The sequence below is a fragment of the Odontesthes bonariensis genome, chromosome 2 (assembly GCF_027942865.1).
Source record: "Odontesthes bonariensis isolate fOdoBon6 chromosome 2, fOdoBon6.hap1, whole genome shotgun sequence".
NCBI classification, from domain to species: domain Eukaryota; kingdom Metazoa; phylum Chordata; class Actinopteri; order Atheriniformes; family Atherinopsidae; genus Odontesthes; species Odontesthes bonariensis.
This window is the reverse complement of record NC_134507.1, coordinates 968,528-992,737: the sequence shown is the minus strand read 5'-3', so window position 1 is coordinate 992,737 and position 24,210 is coordinate 968,528. Positions and strand designations below refer to the sequence as shown.

The window sequence follows — 24,210 nt, the reverse complement described above, 5'->3', positions numbered from 1 at the left end:
ATTAAGATGCTGCAAACGATAAACCCGAAGTATCAACTGCCCCGCCGCAGGCATTTCGCCACAGTTGCCCAGTTTATATAACAAAACAAGAGCTACAGTCGCAGAGCAGCTGCAAAACATCGTTTATTATTCCACCACTTTCAGGGATGGCCTGCATGATTAAAATTTGAAAGTGGTGCTGTTTTTATTTCATTTTTTGTTTTTTTATTCTTGAACTGATTTGTTCACATAGGCCTAGACTACTTGGTAATTCTCAATTGTGCCAATAAAGAAAATATGTATTTAAATTTTGCCTTGGTCTGATTTGTTTAGAAAAAAACAGAAAAAAAACAGAAAAAAAAAAATCGAGCTTTAAATCCAAAATCGTCCATTAGTTCGAAAAGAAAATAAAAAAATAAAAAAATAAAAAAATAAAAAAATAAAAATCGAGATTTTATTTTTAGGCCAAATCGCCAAGCCCTACAGTCAATCTCAGCTAGTCTTTGTTCATGACCTTACAACACACTCTTTAATGGTTTTAATCTTTCATAAGCAGGTGGAAACAGACTGAAAGTAATTTATATCTCCCTCTAGGGTTAGGGTTTGTTCTTATTCACAAACATCTCAAACAGGTGTAGGTTGTGTGAAAGACGTGCTGTTTGAGACTGAAAGGAAAGACCCCTGAAATTAAATTAAACCACACTTCAGCCTCATCTCGAGTCTTGTTAATCCTTCGGGCAGATGTAGAACTGCTCCCAACATTAACAAGAAAACGGCCTCAGATGTCTCCAGCAGCTACCGATAAGATTTCAGATAAAACGTTATTTTTATGAGCCCAAGTGTGACTAAAGGAGGTTTTCTACCCTACTAACCAAAACCCTTCAGGCTGATGGTCCCGTTTGACCTTTTACACTTCAGCAGATCTCTGCGAATCCTCCATGTAGGTCAGACCAACTGGGCCAGAAACCAAAGACCCCTCATATCTTATTCAAGAGAGGCAAAAGACAACTCAGACACCACAGACCTCCACATTTCTAGAGTTAGAGCGAGGAAACGGAGGGGGAAGCTGCTCAGTGAATAAGGTTTCTTTAAAAAAAAACTTTGCTATTCAACACTTCTGTCGAGGTGTGACGCTCATGGGACAACTTTGGATTAAAACCACAAGAAATAATCAGTGTCAAAGTTGAACAGATTGAATAGAAGCAGTGATGCAGTTCTGTTCTGTTCGGGTATTTTTTCTATGCAACAAAGTGAAGTTGTGTTAGAGTTATGGTGATCCAAACACACATTTGGAAAGGAGAAAACGTACAATGGGCCACTGAAACGGTCTAAAATGAAAACCCAACAGAGAAAACGATCTGATTGGTTGATGCATCATCTGTTGTGTTCACTCCTTTCCACTCCTCCAGGGAGGTTGTATCTTTTGTTTAGATCGCATCGATTTTGGGTCTTGACGAAAATCGGAAGTGAGGTAGTTAAGAAAATAAAAACGGGATAAAACGGGATAAAACTGGAACTTCTTTGCCGTCATTTAAAGAAGCACACCAGCTACATGAAACCGAAGAATACTTTGACTTACATTCTGATACATTGCCCAACGTGGTAAGTTCATTTTTGAACGTTGTAAACAATCGGTAAATGTTCTTTTTCTGCATGGGTTGTTTGGCAGATTAGTATTATGCTATTAAAGGATAAGACCGGTTTTTTGACATTGGGCCCTTGATTTCACATTATAACATGATGTTCTACTCACCCCTGCTTGTTGTTGGTCATATGGAGCTGTTCCGAAGATATTCGCGAGGCGTCTGGCTGCTCTCTTGAGATATTCGGCCATGAAACGGTTTCCTATGGGCAAGCTCATACAGGCACAAACTATGCTGTTTATAATTTATTAATTACTGTACACTAGCACTGATAACGTGGAGGTGCGTCGCTTACTTAAAAAAATCCGGGTTACTAATTTTGAATTTTTTTGTCGTAAAGTGGGTGTTACTGACGTCCTCGTCGTGCTACTGCCACAGACAGCCCACAGACCTGCTGCCTCTTTATTCATTCGGCTAAAATTCAAAATTAGTAACCCGGATTTTTTTAAGTAAGCGACGCACCTCCACGTTATCAGTGCTAGTGTAGAGTAAATAATAAATTATAAACAGCATAGTTTGTGCCTGTATAAGCTTGCCCATAGGAAACCGTTTCATGGCCGAATATCTCAAGAGAGCAGCCAGACGCCTCGCGAATATCTTCGGAACAGCTCCAAATGTTCAACAACAAGCAGGGGTGAGTAGAACATCATGTTATAATGTGAAATCAAGGGCCCAATGTCAAAAAACCGGTCTTATCCTTTAAAGGGTTCTGTACGTTAGCGGCTAGTTAACGAAATGCTAGCACTTGTTTAGTGCATTAAACAGATTGAGGGTGATGTGTTCAAAGGGGAATTATATGTGGCACATAATGTTGTAAAATGTGAGTTAAAGCCAGCTCAACTTTGGCTGTGATACGATCATGTTTTACTGTGAAGCTTTAAAATGTACGGTTTAAAATTTGTGTTTAGGGGCGGTCGGTGGCGTAGTGGGTTAAAGCTGCAGTCTGCAAGATTTGTTGTTGTTATACGTAAAGTCCTAATTTTTGGCATTTTAAGAGTTTACATGATCTATCAGAACGCTTGAAGTTGGAAACGGTGACCTCCGTAGTTGCAAAATACAAGAAATGCTTATTTTTTAACCGAAAAATAAAAAGTTATTCAACTTCCTGTCCCGCCCCATCAAAACACATGAGAACTCGTGCACGTCTACGTGCACGCCAGATGCGCCTACACGACTCCTCATTCATCAACTCATCTGTCATTTGCGATCATGGAAGACACAGTAAGTAGACTAGCCCGTAATGAAGTTCAATAGTCCAGATAAATAAGCGTGGGGACGAGCCTACCTTGTATCGCGCGTGCACAATCGGTGATTGACAGGCAGCAGAGCCCAGCTCGTAACCTGATTGGTTACCTTTTACCGGTCCGGTCTGCAATTTTGTAAACAAACCTGCTGGCTTTGGAGGGACCTAGCGGGACATATAGGGGACCTAGAGAACTCATTTTTTATTGTATTGGGGTATTTAATGTACTACTTTCAGAATCCCCGGACAGTTCCAGGCATTATGCTTGAAAAAGAGTTGCAGAATGCAGCTTTAAGCAGGCGCCCCATGTACAGAGGCTACAGTCCTCGCTGCAGCTGGCCCCGGTTCGAGTCCCGCACCGAGCGGCCCTTTGCTGCATGTCTCCCCTCTCTCTGCCCCTTGCATTCCTGTCTCTCTCCAACTGTCCTATCATTAAAGGCATAAAAAGCCCCCAAAAAATAAATAAATAAATAATTTTTTTTTTTAATTTGTGTTTATTTGAATGCTATAAAATGCTAAATATTGTAAATTTATTTGTTTACAGTTTGACCGGTTTGACCGTGTAATGCACAAGGCAATAAACAACAACAACAACAACAAAGACTAGCTTATGTTATTCGTAACATCACCAGCGGTGGTTATAGGGAATACAAATCAAGACCTCACAGCAACTTTAAGTGCTGCCAGCCTCCATTTCCGGTAGAAACAGATGTTTTCCAAAGAACATCTGGATGGAACCAACGTCTGGAACCAAACTGGAACCAACCAAAGAGCATCTGGATGATAAAGCTCCTCTGATGAAGCTATGTTTAGTTGGAAAGATAATCTAAATCTAATGATAATGATAATGAGAGACTTTATTAATCCCCAATGGGGAAATTAAATGCCACCTGGTCATCCACACAGCACATAACAAACACATAGACAAACACATAATAAATCTAAATCTAAATCCAGCTCATTAAGAAGGTTCTTAGAGGCCTGCAAACAGTCTCGTCATCACCTAATAGTTTTTAGTCATCACTAAGGAGGTCCGAAGGTGTCTTAATGTTGTGTTTACAACCCCTGACCCATCAGCAGAGGATCATTCACACACTAAAGGGATGTGGGCATAAACCAGATGGTTTCAGGGGTATTCCTGGAAGGGTTTGCAGTGCTGAACATCTCTGATTGGTCAAGTGATGTCAGGATCTCCTCTCACAATAAGACTCCATCAGAAATATTTGTTCTACTGGTTTTTCACAGGATTTAGGATATTCTTTGAGCAATGAAAGACGTCATTAGGGTTCATGACTCAGTTTAAGTGGTCAACAAGGTTTTACGTCAGTTTATTAGGTTTTCATGGTCATTAATGAGGAACTACGGGTTCTTTTGGAGGTTTCTAGAACCTCTTTCAATTAAATTGTTTGAGCCAATCCAACGTCTGGAACCAACGTCTTGAACCAACCTGGAACCAACCTTAAACCAGCCTGGAACCAACCTTAAACCAGCCTGGAACCAATCTTAAACCACCCTGGAACCAACCTGGAACCAACCTCGACCCAGCCTGGAACCAGCCTGGAACCAACCTGGAACCAACCTGAAACCAGCCTGGAATAAACGTCTGGAACCAACCTGGAACCAACCTTAAACCAGCCTGGAACCAACCTGGAACCAACCTCGACCCAGCTGGAACCAGCCTGGAACCAACCTGGAACCAACCTGAAACCAGCCTGGAATAAACGTCTGGAACCAACCTGGAACCAACCTTAAACCAGCCTGGAACCAACCTGGAACCAACCTCGACCCAGCTGGAAACCAACCTGGAACAGCCTGGAACCAGCACCTGGCTCTGATTGGGTAAATGAGGTGTTCTGCCCTCTGATTGGGTAAATGAGGCGTTCTGCCCTGTGATTGGGTAAATGAGGCATTCCGCCCTCTGATTGGGTAAATGAGGCGTTCTGCCCTCTGATTGGGTAAATGAGGCGTTCTGCCCTCTGATTGGGTAAATGAGGCATTCCGCCCTCTGATTGGGTAAATGAGGCATTCCGCCCTCTGATTGGGTAAATGAGGCGTTCCGCCCTCTGATTGGGTAAATGAGGCGTTCTGCCCTCTGATTGGGTAAATGAGGCGTTCTGCCCTGTGATTGGGTAAATGAGGCGTTCTGCCCTGTGATTGGGTAAATGAGGCGTTCTGCCCTGTGATTGGGTAAATGAGGCGTTCTGCCCTGTGATTGGGTAAATGAGGCATTCTGCCCTGTGATTGGGTAAATGAGGCGTTCTGCCCTGTGATTGGGTAAATGAGGCGTTCTGCCCTGTGATTGGGTAAATGAGGCAGTAATTGCATCATTCGTGTCCTTGGCCATCGCCCGACAGGAGCAGCCGGCACCGAGTGGTTTGATTGGTCTATAAACAGATTCAGCCTGGAGGCTGTTCAGGTGAGGAAGCAACCAAACGAGCCTCTGAGGGCTTGTCACGCCTTCCAGTTAAATGGCCTCATTTCCTGCTGCTCCCAGCGGACTTTCTGAGTAGAGACATGGCCGAGTTTTCCACAGCCCACGCTCCACTTACTGTGTTCTACCTAACAGAGAATGGCTAACCCTAACCCTGACAGAGACTGGCTAACCCATTTCTGTCTGTTGGTTTAGATTACAGTGAATCTGCAGGAGGAGAAACCAGTTGTTTTGCTGTGTCTGGTTGGAGGTCAGCAGTTTGGATCAGACTGAGCTCACATGAAAACACCAGAGGCTGCAGGAAATGCAGCAGCAGCAGCAGCATATGACTGTGGAGGAGTTCTGATCCGACAGCTCAGACTAAAGGCTGTAAATCACAGGCCCAACATCAATGTTTTACCCAGTTCATTCATTAATGATAAAGAACACAAGAGGAAGTTAGAGTGTCAGAATCTGCTCATTTCAAGTGGCAGCAGAAAGCGACAGGACTGCAGGTTACAGCCCAACTCAGACCCTGATGGTAGTTTGTCAACTCGGATGTCTGAGGTGTTATTACGTAACACCAGAAAGATGATCGATGATCAATGAATGATCACTTTTATCCATCCATCTATCTTTTATTCCTGCTTAAACCAGTTTAAAATCGGGGGCTGGAGCCTATCCAGGCTACCACTGGGAGAGAGGCGGGTACACCTGGAAGGGTGGTACACCTGGGTAATGACCCAACGTTATAACCAACACTAACCAACGTTATAACCAACATTAACCAACATTATAACCAACGTTATAACCAACATTAACCAACGTTATAACCAACGTTATAACCAACATTAACTAACGTTATACCCAACATTAACCAACATTATAACCAACGTTATAACCAACGTTATAACCAACATTAACCAACATTATAACCAACATTAACCAACATTATAACCAACATTAACCAACATTATAACCAACATTAACCAACGTTATAACCAACATTATAACCAACATTAACCAACGTTATACCCAACATTAACCAACGTTATAACCAACGTTATAACCAACATTAACTAACGTTATAACCAACGTTATACCCAACATTATAACCAACGTTATACCCAACATTATAACCAACGTTATACCCAACATTAACCAACATTATAACCAACATTAACCAACGTTATAACCAACATTAACCAACATTATAACCAACGTTATACCCAACATTAACCAACATTATAACCAACATTAACCAACGTTATAACCAACGTTATACCCAACATTAACCAATGTTATAACCAACGTTATACCCAACATTATAACCAACATTAACCAACGTTATAACCAACGTTATACCCAACATTAACCAACGTTATAACCAACGTTAACCAACGTTATACCCAACATTAACCAACGTTATAACCAACGTTATAACCAACGTTAACCAACGTTATAACCAACGTTATAACCAACCTTATACCCAACATTATAACCAACGTTATAACCAACGTTATAACCAACCTTATACCCAACATTATAACCAACGTTATAACCAACGTTATAACCAACATTATAACCAACATTAACCAACGTTATACCCAACATTAACCAACGTTATAACCAACGTTATAACCAACGTTAACCAACGTTATACCCAACATTAACCAACGTTATAACGAACGTTATAACCAACGTTAAAACCAACGTTATAACCAACCTTATACCCAACATTATAACCAACGTTATAACCAACGTTATAACCAACGTTATACCCAACATTAACCAACGTTATAACCAACATTATAACCAACGTTAACCAACATTATAACCAACGTTATAACCAACATTATAACCAACGTTATAACCAACATTATAACCAACGTTAACCAACATTATAACCAACGTTATACCCAACATTAACCAACGTTATAACCAACGTTATAACCAACGTTATAAACAACGTTATACCCAACATTATAACCAACGTTATAACCAACGTTATACCCAACATTATAACCAACGTTATAACCAACATTATAACCAACGTTATAACCAACGTTATACCCAACATTAGAACCAACGTTATAACCAACATTATAACCAACGTTAACCAACATTATAACCAACATTAACCAACATTATAACCAACATTAACCAACGTTATAACCAACATTAACCAACATTATAACCAACGTTATACCCAACATTAACCAACGTTATAACCAACATTATAACCAACGTTATACCCAACATTAACCAACATTATACCCAACATTAACCAACATTATAACCAACATTAACCAACATTATAACCAACATTAACCAACGTTATAACCAACATTATAACCAACGTTATACCCAACATTAACCAACATTATAACCAACATTAACCAACATTATAACCAACATTAACCAACGTTATAACCAACATTATAACCAACGTTATACCCAACATTAACCAACATTATACCCAACATTAACCAACATTATAACCAACATTAACCAACGTTATAACCAACGTTATACCCAACATTAACCAACGTTATAACCAACGTTATAACCAACGTTAACCAACGTTATAACCAACATTAACCAACGTTATAACCAACGTTATAACCAACGTTATACCCAACATTAACCAACGTTATAACCAACGTTATAACCAACGTTAACCAACGTTATACCCAACATTAACCAACGTTATAACCAACATTATAACCAACATTAACCAACGTTATAACCAACGTTATACCCAACATTAACCAACGTTATAACCAACGTTAACCAACGTTATACCCAACATTAACCAACGTTATAACCAACATTATAACCAACCTTATAACCAACGTTATACCCAACATTAACCAACGTTATAACCAACGTTATAACCAAGTTATAACCAACGTTAACCAACGTTATACCCAACATTATAACCAACGTTATACCCAACATTATAACCAACATTAACCAACGTTATAACCAACGTTATAACCAACATTAACCAACGTTATAACCAACATTAACCAACGTTATAACCAACATTATAACCAACATTAACCAACGTTATAACCAACATTAACCAACGATATAACCAACGTTATAACCAACATTAACCAACGTTATACCCAACATTAACCAACGTTATAACCAACATTAACCAACGATATAACCAACGTTATAACCAACATTAACCAACGTTATACCCAACATTAACCAACGTTATAACCAACATTATAACCAACATTAACCAACCTTATAACCAACATTAAAACCAACATTAACCAACGTTATAACCAACATTAACCAACGTTATAACCAACGTTATAACCAACATTAACCAACGTTATACCCAACATTAACCAACGTTATAACCAACATTAACCAACGTTATACCCAACATTAACCAACGTTATAACCAACATTAACCAACGTTATAACCAACGTTATAACCAACATTAACCAACGTTATACCCAACATTAACCAACGTTATAACCAACATTAACCAACGTTATACCCAACATTAACCAACGTTATAACCAACATTAACCAACGTTATACCCAACATTAACCAACGTTATACCCAACATTAACCAACCTTATAACCAACGTTATAACCAACATTAACCAACGTTATAACCAACATTATAACCAACATTAACCAACGTTATAACCAACATTAACCAACGTTATAACCAACATTAACCAACATTAATAACCAACATTAATAACCAACGTTAAAGGGGTCTCAGCCCGCCGTGCCGTGACACCAACCAGGCGCATCAGGTCAGGTGGAGGTTGGGGACGCAGCAGTCAGGAACCAGCAGCAGTTCCAATAAGTCAAACACGTGTCAGTCGGTGCGCCTGGTCCCGAGGAGGAGGAGGAGGAGGAGGAGGTGGAGGTGGAGGAGCAGGAAGAGGGAGGTGGAGGAAGAGGAGGTGGAGCAGGAGGTGGAGGGAAGGAAGAGGGAGGTGGAGGAGGAGCAGGAGGAGGAAGAAGAGGAGCTGTACCCAACATTAACCAACGTTATAACCAACATTATAACCAACGTTATACCCAACATTAACCAACATTATACCCAACATTAACCAACATTATAACCAACATTAACCAACATTATAACCAACATTAACCAACGTTATAACCAACATTATAACCAACGTTATACCCAACATTAACCAACATTATAACCAACATTAACCAACATTATAACCAACATTAACCAACGTTATAACCAACATTATAACCAACGTTATACCCAACATTAACCAACATTATACCAACATTAACCAACATTATAACCAACATTAACCAACGTTATAACCAACGTTATACCCAACATTAACCAACGTTATAACCAACGTTATAACCAACGTTAACCAACGTTATAACCAACATTAACCAACGTTATAACCAACGTTATACCCAACATTAACCAACGTTATAACCAACGTTATAACCAACGTTAACCAACGTTATACCCAACATTAACCAACGTTATAACCAACATTATAACCAACATTAACCAACGTTATAACCAACGTTATACCCAACATTAACCAACGTTATAACCAACGTTAACCAACGTTATACCCAACATTAACCAACGTTATAACCAACGTTATAACCAACCTTATAACCAACGTTATACCCAACATTAACCAACGTTATAACCAACGTTATAAACCAAGTTATAACCAACGTTAACCAACGTTATACCCAACATTATAACCAACGTTATACCCAACATTATAACCAACATTAACCAACGTTATAACCAACGTTATAACCAACATTAACCAACGTTATAACCAACATTATAACCAACATTAACCAACGTTATAACCAACATTAACCAACGATATAACCAACGTTATAACCAACATTAACCAACGTTATACCCAACATTAACCAACGTTATAACCAACATTAACCAACGATATAACCAACGTTATAACCAACATTAACCAACGTTATACCCAACATTAACCAACGTTATAACCAACATTATAACCAACGTTAACCAACGTTATACCCAACATTAACCAACGTTATAACCAACATTAACCAACGATATAACCAACGTTATAACCAACATTAACCAACGTTATACCCAACATTAACCAACGTTATAACCAACGTTATAACCAACGTTAACCAACGTTATAACCAACATTAACCAACGTTATAACCAACGTTATACCCAACATTAACCAACGTTATAACCAACGTTATAACCAACGTTAACCAACGTTATACCCAACATTAACCAACGTTATAACCAACATTATAACCAACATTAACCAACGTTATAACCAACGTTATACCCAACATTAACCAACGTTATAACCAACGTTAACCAACGTTATACCCAACATTAACCAACGTTATAACCAACGTTATAACCAACCTTATAACCAACGTTATACCCAACATTAACCAACGTTATAACCAACGTTATAACCAAGTTATAACCAACGTTAACCAACGTTATACCCAACATTATAACCAACGTTATACCCAACATTATAACTAACATTAACCAACGTTATAACCAACGTTATAACCAACATTAACCAACGTTATAACCAACATTAACCAACGTTATAACCAACATTATAACCAACATTAACCAACGTTATAACCAACATTAACCAACGATATAACCAACGTTATAACCAACATTAACCAACGTTATACCCAACATTAACCAACGTTATAACCAACATTAACCAACGATATAACCAACGTTATAACCAACATTAACCAACGTTATACCCAACATTAACCAACGTTATAACCAACATTATAACCAACATTAACCAACCTTATAACCAACATTAAAACCAACATTAACCAACGTTATAACCAACATTAACCAACGTTATAACCAACGTTATAACCAACATTAACCAACGTTATACCCAACATTAACCAACGTTATAACCAACATTAACCAACGTTATACCCAACATTAACCAACGTTATAACCAACATTAACCAACGTTATAACCAACGTTATAACCAACATTAACCAACGTTATACCCAACATTAACCAACGTTATAACCAACATTAACCAACGTTATACCCAACATTAACCAACGTTATAACCAACATTAACCAACGTTATACCCAACATTAACCAACGTTATACCCAACATTAACCAACCTTATAACCAACGTTATAACCAACATTAACCAACGTTATAACCAACATTATAACCAACATTAACCAACGTTATAACCAACATTAACCAACGTTATAACCAACATTAACCAACATTAATAACCAACATTAATAACCAACGTTAAAGGGGTCTCAGCCCGCCGTGCCGTGACACCAACCAGGCGCATCAGGTCAGGTGGAGGTTGGGGACGCAGCAGTCAGGAACCAGCAGCAGTTCCAATAAGTCAAACACGTGTCAGTCGGTGCGCCTGGTCCCGAGGAGGAGGAGGAGGAGGAGGAGGAGGAGGTGGAGGTGGAGGAGCAGGAAGAGGGAGGTGGAGGAAGAGGAGGTGGAGCAGGAGGTGGAGGGAAGGAAGAGGGAGGTGGAGGAGGAGCAGGAGGAGGAAGAAGAGGAGCTGTACCCAACATTAACCAACGTTATAACCAACGTTATAACCAAGTTATAACCAACGTTAACCAACGTTATACCCAACATTATAACCAACGTTATACCCAACATTATAACCAACATTAACCAACGTTATAACCAACGTTATAACCAACATTAACCAACGTTATAACCAACATTAACCAACGTTATAACCAACATTATAACCAACATTAACCAACGTTATAACCAACATTAACCAACGATATAACCAACGTTATAACCAACGTTATAACCAACATTAACCAACGTTATACCCAACATTAACCAACGTTATAACCAACATTAACCAACGATATAACCAACGTTATAACCAACATTAACCAACGTTATAACCAACATTAACCAACGTTATAACCAACGTTATAACCAACATTAACCAACGTTATACCCAACATTAACCAACGTTATAACCAACATTAACCAACGTTATACCCAACATTAACCAACGTTATAACCAACATTAACCAACGTTATAACCAACGTTATAACCAACATTAACCAACGTTATACCCAACATTAACCAACGTTATAACCAACATTAACCAACGTTATACCCAACATTAACCAACGTTATAACCAACATTAACCAACGTTATACCCAACATTAACCAACGTTATACCCAACATTAACCAACCTTATAACCAACGTTATAACCAACATTAACCAACGTTATACCCAACATTAACCAACGTTATACCCAACATTAACCAACGTTATAACCAACATTATAACCAACATTAACCAACGTTATAACCAACATTAACCAACGTTATAACCAACATTATAACCAACATTAACCAACGTTATAACCAACATTAACCAACATTAATAACCAACATTAATAACCAACGTTAAAGGGGTCTCAGCCCGCCGTGCCGTGACACCAACCAGGCGCATCAGGTCAGGTGGAGGTTGGGGACGCAGCAGTCAGGAACCAGCAGCAGTTCCAATAAGTCAAACACGTGTCAGTCGGTGCGCCTGGTCCCGAGGAGGAGGAGGAGGAGGAGGAGGTGGAGGTGGAGGAGCAGGAAGAGGGAGGTGGAGGAAGAGGAGGTGGAGCAGGAGGTGGAGGGAAGGAAGAGGGAGGTGGAGGAGGAGCAGGAGGAGGAAGAAGAGGAGCTGTAGCAGGAGGAGGCAGGCTGCAGAGGAAGGATCCGACATCTTTATTTCAGTCCAAACCAGCTGATTAAAACACATTTTGTTGTGTTCACAGAGCTCAACATAAAATGTCTGGAAGGAAACATGAAGCCTCCAAAGTTTCCAGACGAAGCTGGAACACAGAGAAGGTTTTTTTCGGTTCAGCCTGGTTCTGTTTGGAATCTGAGCTGAACTCCCCCCTCAGTCACTTCCTGTCATCTGCTGATTCTATCACATAAAAAGGTTAAAAATGCAGAGGAGAGAACGACTGAGCAGCTGCTGGAACCATCAGTCTGAGCAGAGTCCCTGAGGGGCTTCTGGAAAATGTAGGAAAATCTGATGAACAACATGAGGCCGCTCAGAAGCTTCTGGAGGCACCTTTTACCTCCATGACCCGGTTCCATCAGGGCCCATCAGGGTCCATGACCCGGTTCCATCAGGCTCCATGACCCGGTTCCATCTGGGTCCATGACCCAGCTCCATCTGGGTCCATGACCCAGCTCCATCAGGGCCCATGACCCAGCTCCATCAGGGCCCATGACCCAGCTCCATCAGGGCCCATGACCCGGCTCCATCTGGGTCCATGACCCAGCTCCATCTGGGTCCATGACCCGGCTCCATCAGGGTCCATGACCCAGCTCCATCTGGGTCCATGACCCAGCTCCATCAGGGCCCATGACCCGGTTCCATCTGGGTCCATGACCCAGCTCCATCTGGGTCCATGACCCGGCTCCATCAGGGTCCATGACCCAGCTCCATCTGGGTCCATGACCCAGCTCCATCTGGGTCCATGACCCAGCTCCATCAGGGTCCATGACCCGGTTCCATCTGGGTCATGAACCCAAAACAAAACCCCGTAAAAGTAAGGAAAGAAGAAAAACTACCAACCACCGTCAGATGTGTTCCTATAGAACCCAGAACAGACCCAGGTGAGGAGAAGGAGCTGAAATGGTCCCTAGTTCCCAAGGGCCGCGGTCCCTGGTTCCCGAGGGCCGCGGTCCCTAGTTCCCGAGGGCCGCGATCCCTAGTTCCCGAGGGCCGCGATCCCTAGTTCCCATGGGCCGGGGTCCCTAGTTCCCGAGGGCCGCGATCCCTAGTTCCCGAGGGCCGAGGTCCCTGGTTCCCGAGGGCCACGGTCCCTAGTTCCCGTGGGCCGGGGTCCCTAGTTCCCGTGGGCCGGGGTCCCTAGTTCCCGAGGGCCGCGGTCCCTAGTTCCCGAGGCCCGGGGTCCCTAGTTCCCGTGGGCCGGGGTCCCTAGTTCCCGAGGGCCGAGGTCCCTAGTTCCCGTGGGCCGGGGTCCCTAGTTCCCGTGGGCCGGGGTCCCTAGTTCCCGTGGGCCGGGGTCCCTAGTTCCCGAGGGCCGGGGTCCCTAGTTCCCGTGGGCCGCGGTCCCTAGTTCCCGAGGGCCGGGGTCCCTAGTTCCCGTGGGCCGGGGTCCCTAGTTCCCGAGGGCCGGGGTCCCTAGTTCCCGTGGGCCGGGGTCCCTAGTTCCCGAGGGCCGGGGTCCCTAGTTCCCGAGGGCCGCGATCCCTAGTTCCCGAGGGCCGCGATCCCTAGTTCCCGAGGGCCGAGGTCCCTGGTTCCCAAGGGCCGCGGTCCCTAGTTCCCGAGGGCCGAGGTCCCTAGTTCCCGTGGGCCGGGGTCCCTAGTTCCCGAGGGCCGAGGTCCCTAGTTCCCGAGGGCCGGGGTCCCTAGTTCCCGAGGGCCGGGGTCCCTAGTTCCCGAGGGCGATGGTCCCGAGTTCCTGTATGTGCGAATCCGGGAGAAAACGGCCCCGTGGATTAAAAGGTTATAAGAACTGCCAAAAGGTTCCTACAGTCCGAAAACGGCCCATGAGGTTCCATCTGGGTCCATGACCCGGATCCATCTGGGTCCATGACCCGGTTCTGATCCAAGACCCTCTGCTGTCTGAAGATGTTCCACAATTAAAGCTCCGATTGGAGGAAAAGTCCAGGAGATGAACTCTGATTCTCCTGCTCATCATCAGGAGAGCAGGACTCTGTTTAGTTCGGATACGTAAACTCTGAAAACACCGTGTTCAGACCACGTTAAACAACCTTCAGAGTCTTGGTAAAAAGAAAGTACAGCCTCTCCCTCCTCTGCCTGAAATCTGAAGCAGCTTCACACGCAGAGTTTCAGCATCATGATGCCGGTTCACTCCTTACCAGCTGCGTCTCCTTCCCATCCAACGCTGGTAATGCTAATGCTAATGCTAACCCTTCATACCTTTCCATCCATACAGCTTCAGGCCAGCTGATTGGTGGGTTTTAAGCAGCAGAAACATCAAATGAAACGACTCATCGAGTGAGTCGTTTACTGAAGCTCTGCTGCGTTTAACCCCCGCCAACGTGTTCTGCTCAGCGGCCGCCCCGTTTCACACCCACAGTTATTACTGTCGCACAACGTGCACACGCACGTGCACACACACGTGCACACGCATAGAAGAAAGAAACAACGAGGAGCAAAATGAGAGAAAAAGAGGATAAATCTCTAAGGTTTGAAGGCGAAGAGAAAATACTGAAGAGTGTTCACAGAGAGCTGAAAGCTGCTGTTCTTTAGTCATGTGACCAGTCAGCAGGAAGTTAGTGAGTCATGTGACCCGTCGGCAGGAAGTTAGTGAGTCATGTGACCCGTCGGCAGGAAGTTAGTGAGTCATGTGACCCGTCGGCAGGAAGTTAGTGAGTCATGTGACCCGTCGGCAGGAAGTTAGTGAGTCATGTGACCCGTCGGCAGGAAGTTAGTGAGTCATGTGACCCGTCGGCAGGAAGTTAGTGAGTCATGTGACCCGTCGGCAGGAAGTTAGTGAGTCATGTGACCCGTCGGCAGGAAGTTAGTGAGTCATGTGACCCGTCGGCAGGAAGTTAGTGAGTCATGTGACCCGTCGGCAGGAAGTTAGTGAGTCATGTGACCCGTCAGCAGGAAGTTAGTGAGTCATGTGACCCGTCTGCAGGAAGTTAGTGAGTCATGTGACCCGTCAGCAGGAAGTTAGTGAGTCATGTGACCCGTCTGCAGGAAGTTAGTGAGTCATGTGACCCGTCAGCAGGAAGTTAGTGAGTCATGTGACCCGTCAGCAGGAAGTTAGTGAGTCATGTGACCCGTCGGTAGGAAGTTAGTGAGTCATGTGACCCGTCAGCAGGAAGTTAGTGAGTCATGTGACCCCTCAGCAGGAAGTCAGTGAGTCATGTGACCCGTCAGCAGGAAGTTAGTGAGTCATGTGACCCGTCAGTAGGAAGTTAGTGAGTCATGTGACCTGTCGGCAGGAAGTTAGTGAGTCATGTGACCCGTCAACAGGAAGTTAGTGAGTCATGTGACCCGTCAGAAGGAAGTTAGTGAGTCATGTGACCCGTCGGCAGGAAGTTACTGAGTCATGTGACCCGTCGGCAGGAAGTTAGTGAGTCATGTGACCCGTCGGCATGAAGTTAGTGAGTCATGTGACCTGTCGGCAGGAAGTTAGTGAGTCATGTGACCCGTCGGCATGAAGTTAGTGAGTCATGTGTCCTGTCGGCAGGAAGGAAGTTAGTGAGTCATGTGACCCGTCAACAGGAAGTTAGTGAGTCATGTGACCTGTCGGCAGGAAGTTAGTGAGTCATGTGACCCGTCGGCAGGAAGTTAGTGAGTCATGTGACCCGTCGGCAGGAAGTTAGTGAGTCATGTGACCCGTCGGCAGGAAGTTAGTGAGTCATGTGACCCGTCGGCAGGAAGTTAGTGAGTCATGTGACCCGTCGGCAGGAAGTTAGTGAGTCATGTGACCCGTCAGCAGGTGCACAACACAGCCAACATTAACCTTAATATCATTTACAGTTTCTGCTGTGAACAGAAAATGTTCTCTTTTTAAAAAGATATTTATATATAAATATATTTATTTATATATAATATAATAATAATATATGTATAAATATATAAATATAAATGTAGAATTTTCACCGTGTCTCACCAACAGTTCAACACTGAACCTTTTCTGAAGAATAAACCAATCAATGCTTCCCGTCTGAAGCTTAATTACTCGTTTAATCCATCACCATGACAACCGATTAAATTAAATTAATTTCGTTCAGCTTCTTCTTCTTCTTCTTCTTCTGCGTTTTAACTCCAGATTTTTACTTTTGTTTCAGAGGAAGCTCAAAGGTTTCAGAGATAAAACTGAAAAGTGAGACTGAAATAGTCCTGTCAGACGGTGTTTGTGTGTGTGTGTGCATGTGTTTATCTGTGTGTGCACGTGCGTGTGCACGGACACACATACAGATAAACACTGATAAGCACACAGTTAGCCCTACTTTTCCTGGACTCGGCTAATAGGATTCCCTGACACTCCCTCCTCCTCCTCCCAGCAGGCAGCTCAATCTGTGCACGTGCACGCACGCACACACACACACACACACACACACACACACACACACACACACACACACACACACACACACACACACACACACACAAAAAAACAGATCCAGCCTCACCTGTACTTCTCTCTGCTGCAGTAACCTGCTCTATTCTTCTTCTCCTTCTTCTTGATCCTCTTCTTCTTCTTCTTCTTCCTCCTCCTCCTCGGCGAACACTTGTTGTCTGCAGCACAGCCGGCTCATGGTGGATTTACAGACTCTCCGCTCGGCTCCTCCTCTCCATCTGATTTCGATCAATCGGCTGAAGCCCCGCCTCCCTTCCTCCCGGGCCGGTCAGGTGGTCTCTGCTCCGGCCAATCAGGAGGCCGAAGCTGCTGCGGTGATGAAACGCAGCGTCAGAGCAGCTGATCGATGAGCAAATCCCACAAACAGTGACATCACTCTGAGCTGCGTTCTGATTGGCTGCTCTTAGTCTCAGTTTCTGTTCCACAAATCATGACTCAGCGAAATCTGTCAGAACCAGAGCCAGAACCACAGCCAGAACCAGAATTACAACCAAAACCAGAACCAGAGCCAGAGCCAGAACCAGAACCAGAGCCAGAGCCAGAACCAGAGCCAGAACCAGAGCCAGAATTAGAGCCAGAACCAGAGCCAGAACCAGAACCAGAACCAGAGCCAGAACCAGAGCCAGAGCCAGAACCAGAACCAGAGCCAGAGCCAGAACCAGAGCCAGAGCCAGAACCAGAGCCAGAACCAGAGCCAGAATTAGAGCCAGAACCAGAGCCAGAACCAGAACCAGAGCCAGAACCAGAACCAGAGCCAGAGCCAGAGCCAGAGCCAGAACCAGAGCCAGAGCCAGAATCAGAACCAGAGCCAGAGCCAGAACCAGAGCCAGAGCCAGAACCAGAGCGAGAATTAGAGCCAGAACCAGAGCCAGAGCCAGAACCAGAGCCAGAACCAGAGCCAGAATTAGAGCCAGAACCAGAGCCAGAGCCAGAGCCAGAACCAGAGCCAGAACCAGAGCCAGAGCCAGAGCCAGAATCAGAACCAGAGCCAGAGCCAGAGCCAGAACCAGAGCCAGAACCAGAACCAGAACCAGAACCAGAGCCAGAGCCAGAACCAGAGCCAGAACCAGAGCCAGAACCAGAACCAGAACCAGAACCAGAGCCAGAGCCAGAACCAGAACCAGAACCAGAGCCAGAACCAGAACCAGAGCCAGAACCAGAGCCAGAGCCAGAACCAGAGCCAGAGCCAGAACCAGAGCCAGAACCAGAGCCAGAACCAGAGCCAGAGCCAGAGCCAGAACCAGAGCCAGAACCAGAGCCAGAATTAGAGCCAGAATTAGAGCCAGAACCAGAGCCAGAATTAGAGCCAGAATTAGAGCCAGAGCCAGAACCAGAACCAGAGCTTAGTTTAGTTTAGTTTAGCTTAGTTTAGCTTAGCTTAGCTTAGTATAGCTTAGCTTAGTTTAGTTTAGCTTAGCTTAGCTTAGTATAGCTTAGCTTAGTTTAGTTTAGCTTAGTTTAGTTCAGCTTAGCTTAGTTTAGTTTAGCTTAGCTTAGCTTAGCTTAGTTTAGTATAGCTTAGCTTAGTTTAGCTTAGCTTAGCTTAGTTTAGTATAGCTTAGTTTAGTTTAGCTTAGCTTAGTTTAGTTTAGTTTAGCTTAGTTTAGCTTAGCTTAGCTTAGTTTAGTATAGCTTAGCTTAGCTTAGTTTAGCTTAGCTTAGTTTAGTTTAGTTTAGTTTAGCTTAGCTTAGCTTAGCTTAGCTTAGTTTAGTTTAGTTTAGCTCTGGATTGTCAGCATCATGACGCTGGTTTGCTTTGTATCGTCATGGCAACTGATGCCGGTCAGTCTCCATAATGATTTCCATGTTTTCAAACCTTCCACATCGGTACTGTTGCTGCTCTTATCTCCGGTCTGACCGCCTGCTGTTCAGCACCGTCAGCTACAGCAGGTCCAAACTGTTCAGCACCGTCAGCTACAGCAGGTCCCAACTGTTCAGCACCGTCAGCTACAGCAGGTCCAAACTGTTCAGCACCGTCAGCTACAGCAGGTCCAAACTGTTCAGCACCGTCAGCTACAGCAGGTCCAAACTGTTCAGCACCGTCAGCTACAGCAGGTCCAAACTGTTCAGCACCGTCAGCTACATCAGGTCCCAACTGTTCAGCACCGTCAGCTACAGCAGGTCCAAACTGTTCAGCACCGTCAGCTACATCAGGTCCAAACTGTTCAGCACCGTCAGCTACAGCAGGTCCAAACTGTTCAGCACCGTCAGCTACAGCAGGTCCAAACTGTTCAGCACCGTCAGCTACATCAGGTCCAAACTGTTCAGCACCGTCAGCTACAGCAGGTCCAAACTGTTCAGCACCGTCAGCTACATCAGGTCCAAACTGTTCAGCACCGTCAGCTACATCAGGTCCCAACTGTTCAGCACCGTCAGCTACAGCAGGTCCAAACTGTTCAGCACCGTCAGCTACATCAGGTCCAAACTGTTCAGCACCGTCAGCTACATCAGGTCCAAACTGTTCAGCACCGTCAGCTACAGCAGGTCCAAACTGTTCAGCACCGTCAGCTACATCAGGTCCAAACTGTTCAGCACCGTCAGCTACAGCAGGTCCAAACTGTTCAGCACCGTCAGCTACAGCAGGTCCAAACTGTTCAGCACCGTCAGCTACAGCAGGTCCAAAGTGTTCAGCACCGTCAGCTACAGCAGGTCCAAACTGTTCAGCACCGTCAGCTACATCAGGTCCAAAGTGTTCAGCACCGTCAGCTACAGCAGGTCCAAACTGTTCAGCACCGTCAGCTACATCAGGTCCAAACTGTTCAGCACCGTCAGCTGCAGCAGGTCCAAACTGTTCAGCACCGTCAGCTACAGCAGGTCCAAACTGTTCAGCACCGTCAGTTACATCAGGTCCAAACTGTTCAGCACCGTCAGCTACAGCAGGTCCAAACTGTTCAGCACCGTCAGCTACATCAGGTCCCAACTGTTCAGCACCGTCAGCTACATCAGGTCCAAACTGTTCAGCACCGTCAGCTACAGCAGGTCCCAACTGTTCAGCACCGTCAGCTACATCAGGTCCCAACTGTTCAGCACCGTCAGCTACAGCAGGTCCAAACTGTTCAGCACCGTCAGCTACAGCAGGTCCAAACTGTTCAGCACCGTCAGCTACATCAGGTCCAAACTGTTCAGCACCGTCAGCTACAGCAGGTCCCAACTGTTCAGCACCGTCAGCTACAGCAGGTCCAAACTGTTCAGCACCGTCAGCTACATCAGGTCCAAACTGTTCAGCACCGTCAGCTACATCAGGTCCAAACTGTTCAGCACCGTCAGCTACAGCAGGTCCAAACTGTTCAGCACCGTCAGCTACATCAGGTCCAAACTGTTCAGCACCGTCAGCTACATCAGGTCCAAACTGTTCAGCACCGTCAGCTACATCAGGTCCCAACTGTTCAGCACCGTCAGCTACAGCAGGTCCAAACTGTTCAGCACCGTCAGCTACATCAGGTCCAAACTGTTCAGCACCGTCAGCTACAGCAGGTCCAAACTGTTCAGCACCGTCAGCTACAGCAGGTCCAAACTGTTCAGCACCGTCAGCTACAGCAGGTCCAAAGTGTTCAGCACCGTCAGCTACATCAGGTCCAAACTGTTCAGCACCGTCAGCTACAGCAGGTCCAAACTGTTCAGCACCGTCAGCTACAGCAGGTCCAAACTGTTCAGCACCGTCAGCTACAGCAGGTCCAAACTGTTCAGCACCGTCAGCTACATCAGGTCCAAACTGTTCAGCACCGTCAGCTACATCAGGTCCAAACTGTTCAGCACCGTCAGTTATATCAGGTCCAAACTGTTCAGCACCGTCAGCTACATCAGGTCCAAACTGTTCAGCACCGTCAGCTACAGCAGGTCCAAACTGTTCAGCACCGTCAGCTACAGCAGGTCCAAACTGTTCAGCACCGTCAGCTACATCAGGTCCAAACTGTTCAGCACCGTCAGCTACAGCAGGTCCAAACTGTTCAGCACCGTCAGTTATATCAGGTCCAAACTGTTCAGCACCGTCAGCTACATCAGGTCCAAACTGTTCAGCACCGTCAGCTACATCAGGTCCAAACTGTTCAGCACCGTCAGCTACAGCAGGTCCAAACTGTTCAGCACCGTCAGCTACAGCAGGTCCAAACTGTTCAGCACCGTCAGCTACATCAGGTCCAAACTGTTCAGCACCGTCAGCTACAGCAGGTCCAAACTGTTCAGCACCGTCAGCTACAGCAGGTCCCAACTGTTCAGCACCGTCAGCTACATCAGGTCCAAACTGTTCAGCACCGTCAGTTACAGCAGGTCCAAACTGTTCAGCACCGTCAGCTACATCAGGTCCAAACTGTTCAGCACCGTCAGCTACATCAGGTCCAAACTGTTCAGCACCGTCAGCTACAGCAGGTCCAAACTGTTCAGCACCGTCAGCTACAGCAGGTCCAAACTGTTCAGCACCGTCAGCTACATCAGGTCCAAACTGTTCAGCACCGTCAGCTACATCAGGTCCAAACTGTTCAGCACCGTCAGCTACAGCAGGTCCCAACTGTTCAGCACCGTCAGCTACAGCAGGTCCAAACTGTTCAGCACCGTCAGCTACAGCAGGTCCAACCACCAACCAAGTAATGAGCTTTAACCAGCCTGAACACAGTTAAATACATTCAGAGCTGCAGGTTTATAAACTCAAAATAAACTCATCTTATTATCAGAGGAACAGTTTATAACAGTGTAACAGCGTCTCCATCAGATGGGTTATTATCCATCATAAGTTATAAGTTCTCCATCAGATGGGTTATTATCCATCAGAAGTCATAAGTTCTCCATCAGATGGGTTATTATCCATCATAAGTTCTCCATCAGATGGGTTATTATCCATCAGAAGTCATAAGTTGTGTTACCTTGTTCATCCAGCTGGACTTCAGCGATGAGGAGGAGAAACAGCCTGAGTGGAGCTGGAAGTCAAAGGAAACAGAATGTGACGGAGCTCAGAAAGCAAACAGACTTTATGTTCATCACAGTTTATGATCAATCAAAGATGTCTTCTTACCCGGCAAAGAGAATCTTCTTCAGCTCATCCCGTCCAACCATCAGGAGAAAAGAGTCGCTCCACAAATACGACCGGATTCTGAACGTCCACGAAAACCCGGAACTTACACCAGAGTCTGGGTTTATTCTGTTTATTTAGGACTTCTTTTATTCATATAAATATAACTGATGCTTTAAAGTCTTTCTTTAAATTACAGCCGAACAGAAACACCCGGAAAATAAAGTGTTCACCAGTAAAACCACATAAAGGTTTCCTGTTCTGACCGGGTCGGACGTGACGACAGAACACAAAAAAAACAGAAACAGATTTCATCATCTGTCGACCATACGCAGAATAACCAAAAGATAAGAGAGCGTTTGGTGTCAGTCTGATGACAAAACAACAAAAAGAGCAAAAACAGGCAAAAGAAACACGAATAAACAGAAACAATTAGGAAAACAACAAAAAGATGAGAAAAAGCAAAACAACCACAAAATGATTTAAAAGAGAAAAAAAACAGACAGAAAAAAACAACAAATCACAAATTTTAAATAAAACAGATACAAAAATAAAAAAATATAATAAAAATAACAAACAAAAAATAAATAAATAAATAAATAAAAAGGTACAAAACTACCAAAAAAAGAGAAAATAACAACAAAAAGCTGAAAATGAGCTTTTTTCCTGGCCTCCTAAAATGAATGAATGAATGAATGTTTCTTTTTAAAACAGACTAATCAACACGCCCAGATGATCAGAGATATCGATGATCATAAAGTTAATGATCAGTTACTGCTGGACTGGTTTTATATTAAAATGAAAAACCCTCATTATGGAGATGATGAGAGAAGCTTGAACACTTCTACAGTTAATATCAGAAGCATTAAACTGAGGGATGAGAGTGAGACTGGAAGCATCTTCTCCCATCCATCAGCCTCACACTCTTTGGTTTATAATAAATAAACAGATAATAAACAGATCTGACGCCTCAAGGTGTCCAAAGTGTCATTTTTAGAGGTCGCTCGACCTTCCGCATCCCTGATTCTGACTCCAGTCCTGCTCCTGACTGATGGAGAATAAATATTTCTGCATTTCTGCATTTCCACTCGCAAACATAAACGTGTTCAGCTGCATTTTACTTCAGTCTCCGTGGCTCTTTGGCTGCGTGTTTCTGCCGAAAACAGCCGTTTTGTGTCGCTTCTGGGAGCTCAGATACCCGCTGCTCGCCCCGGCGCCTGATCTCCTTTCAGAATCCGGGCTTTTTTCATTCTCCCTCAGGGGAAAGTCATCAGTTAGCATCGCTCCGTCTCTTATTCAACACTCCTTTAAGCAACAAGGCTTCATTGTTGGTTCGGGATAAAAATAATCGACCATTCAGACATTTTTTTGACTAAATCGTCGACTTATCCGGGAGACTAGCGTTGCTGTAGGGCTCCGCTCCGCAGGGAGGACCATAATTAAGACAACATGAGGGGCAGTAAAGGTGGAAATGTTACCCAAAGAAGCTGCTGTTTACATGAATCCTGTCTATGCCGATTTATTGGGGATATGGTTTTACACTTGCTAAGACTTCCGGTTCGTCTCTGGCACGTGAGTAATTTGGTCAACAACAAAAAAAGAGATAAATTTCGCGATTTTTCAAAGGAGTTTCGCATACTGTCCACTTACCTCCAGGAGGGTCAAGGATGCAGCGGGTTGTGCAGCTTTTAACGACCCGTGGAACACCCCAGCAGCACCGGAGAACACTCTGACTCACTCGGCTGGTCCATTGGTCGGTGTCG

At 44.3% G+C, this 24,210-nt stretch overlaps 1 protein-coding gene across 1 annotated transcript in view; it reads right to left on the bottom strand.

Annotated features, from left to right (window-relative positions):
- Positions 1-24,176, bottom strand: part of psda (pleckstrin and Sec7 domain containing a) — a 171,662-nt gene extending 147,486 nt beyond the window's left edge. The window contains exon 1 of the mRNA XM_075473519.1: positions 24,098-24,176. The gene's annotated coding sequence lies outside the window, so the exon portion shown is untranslated. The remainder of the gene's footprint in view (positions 1-24,097) is intronic.
- Positions 24,177-24,210: the final 34 nt, after the last annotated feature.